Source organism: Geospiza fortis, unplaced genomic scaffold, assembly GCF_000277835.1.
Source record: "Geospiza fortis unplaced genomic scaffold, GeoFor_1.0 scaffold753, whole genome shotgun sequence".
Classification (NCBI taxonomy): Eukaryota; Metazoa; Chordata; class Aves; order Passeriformes; family Thraupidae; genus Geospiza; species Geospiza fortis.
This window is the reverse complement of record NW_005055302.1, coordinates 798-3,264: the sequence shown is the minus strand read 5'-3', so window position 1 is coordinate 3,264 and position 2,467 is coordinate 798.

Genomic DNA, 2,467 nt, shown 5'->3' with positions numbered 1-2,467 from the left:
TTCTGCTCTAGTGCGGGAGCCCTGGTGTCCCCCAACCCCTGGTGTCCCCTGGTGTCCCCAAGCCTCGGTGGCACCCGGTGTCCCCAACCCCTGTCCCTGTCCTGGCATTTGGGGACACCCCCGGGACCTCCAGCAACCTCCCCAAATTCTGCTCTAGTGCGGGAGCCCTGGTGTCCCCCAACCCCTGGTGTCCCCTGGTGTCCCCAAGCCTCGGTGGCACCCGGTGTCCCCAACCCCTGTCCCTGTCCTGGCATTTGGGGACACCCCCGGGACCCCCAGAAACCTCCAGGACCCCCTGAGACCTCTCAGGACCCCCCAACCCCTGGTGTCCCCTGGTGTCCCCAGGCTCTGTCCCCTGTCCCTGTCCTGGTGCTTTGGGGGCACCCCCAGTGTCCCCCCTGTGGTGCCCCTGAAGCCCCCCAAGCTCTGCCCCAATTCTGGAGCCCTGGTGGCTCCTGGTGTCCCCTGTCCCCGGTGTCCCCAGAGCCCTCAGGACGCCCCGAATTCTGCCCCAGTTCTGGAGCCCTGATGTCCCCAACCCCTGGTGGCAGCCGGTGTCCCCAACCTCTGTCCCCAAGCCCTGTCCCGTGTCCCTGCTCTGTCACCTGAGCCTCACCTGTCCCCGCCTTGTTCTGTGCTCCTGCCCTGCCCTGTGCTCTGTGCCCAAGGCCTGTCCCGTGTCCCTGTGTCCCTGCTGTCCCTCAGTGTCCCTGTCCCCAGGGGTGCTGTCCCGGCTGTGGGAGGTGTCCCTAACCCTGTCCCTGTGTCATTGTCCCTCATTGTCCCCTGTCCCTGTCCCTGCTGTCCCTGACCCTCTCCTTGTGTCATTGTCCCCTGTCCCAGGGGTGCCGTCCCGGCTGCAGGAGCTGTCCCTGACCCTGTCCCTGTGCTTGCTCTCAGTGTCCCTGTCCCTCACTGTCCCTCACTGTCCCTGTCCCAGGGGTGCCGTCCCGGCTGCAGGAGCTGTCCCTGACCCTGTCCCTGTGTCCTTGTCCCTCAGTGTCCCTGTCCCTCATTGTCGCTCTGTCCCTGTCCCTGTCCCTGTCCCTGTCCCAGGGGTGCCGTCCCGGCTGCAGGAGCTGTCCCTGACCCTGTCCCTGTGTCCTTGTCCCTCAGTGTCCCTGTCCCTCATTGTCGCTCTGTCCCTGTCCCTGTCCCTGTCCCTGTCCCAGGGGTGCCGTCCCGGCTGCAGGAGCTGTCCCTGACCCTGTCCCTGTGTCCTTGTCCCTCAGTGTCCCTGTCCCTCATTGTCGCTCTGTCCCTGTCCCTGTCCCTGTCCCTGTCCCAGGGGTGCCGTCCCGGCTGCAGGAGCTGTCCCTGACCCTGTCCCTGTGTCCTTGTCCCTCAGTGTCCCTGTCCCTCATTGTCGCTCTGTCCCTGTCCCTGTCCCTGTCCCTGTCCCAGGGGTGCCGTCCCGGCTGCAGGAGCTGTCCCTGACCCTGTCCCTGTGTCCTTGTCCCTCAGTGTCCCTGTCCCTCATTGTCGCTCTGTCCCTGTCCCTGTCCCTGTCCCTGTCCCAGGGGTGCCGTCCCGGCTGCAGGAGCTGTCCCTGACCCTGTCCCTGTGTCCTTGTCCCTCAGTGTCCCTGTCCCTCATTGTCGCTCTGTCCCTGTCCCTGTCCCTGTCCCTGTCCCAGGGGTGCCGTCCCGGCTGCAGGAGCTGTCCCTGACCCTGTCCCTGTGTCCTTGTCCCTCAGTGTCCCTGTCCCTCATTGTCGCTCTGTCCCTGTCCCTGTCCCTGTCCCTGTCCCAGGGGTGCCGTCCCGGCTGCAGGAGCTGTCCCTGACCCTGTCCCTGTGTCCTTGTCCCTCAGTGTCCCTGTCCCTCATTGTCGCTCTGTCCCTGTCCCTGTCCCTGTCCCTGTCCCAGGGGTGCCGTCCCGGCTGCAGGAGCTGTCCCTGACCCTGTCCCTGTGTCCTTGTCCCTCAGTGTCCCTGTCCCTCATTGTCGCTCTGTCCCTGTCCCTGTCCCTGTCCCTGTCCCAGGGGTGCCGTCCCGGCTGCAGGAGCTGTCCCTGACCCTGTCCCTGTGTCCTTGTCCCTCAGTGTCCCTGTCCCTCATTGTCGCTCTGTCCCTGTCCCTGTCCCTGTCCCTGTCCCAGGGGTGCCGTCCCGGCTGCAGGAGCTGTCCCTGACCCTGTCCCTGTGTCCTTGTCCCTCAGTGTCCCTGTCCCTCATTGTCGCTCTGTCCCTGTCCCTGTCCCTGTCCCTGTCCCAGGGGTGCCGTCCCGGTCCCTGCCCCCCCACCATGGCGGCCACCACTCCTCATGTGTCCCCATGGTGTTCTCTGGGTGGTCCCTGGTGGCCCCTGGGTGTCCCCATGATGTCCCCATGATGTCCCCATGGTGGCCCCATGGTGTCTCCATGATGTCCCCATGATGTCCCCATGGTGTCCCCATGGTGGTCCCTGGCCCCCCCTGCCCCCCCACGGTGTCCCCACTCCCGTGATGTCCCTATGGTGGCCCCTGG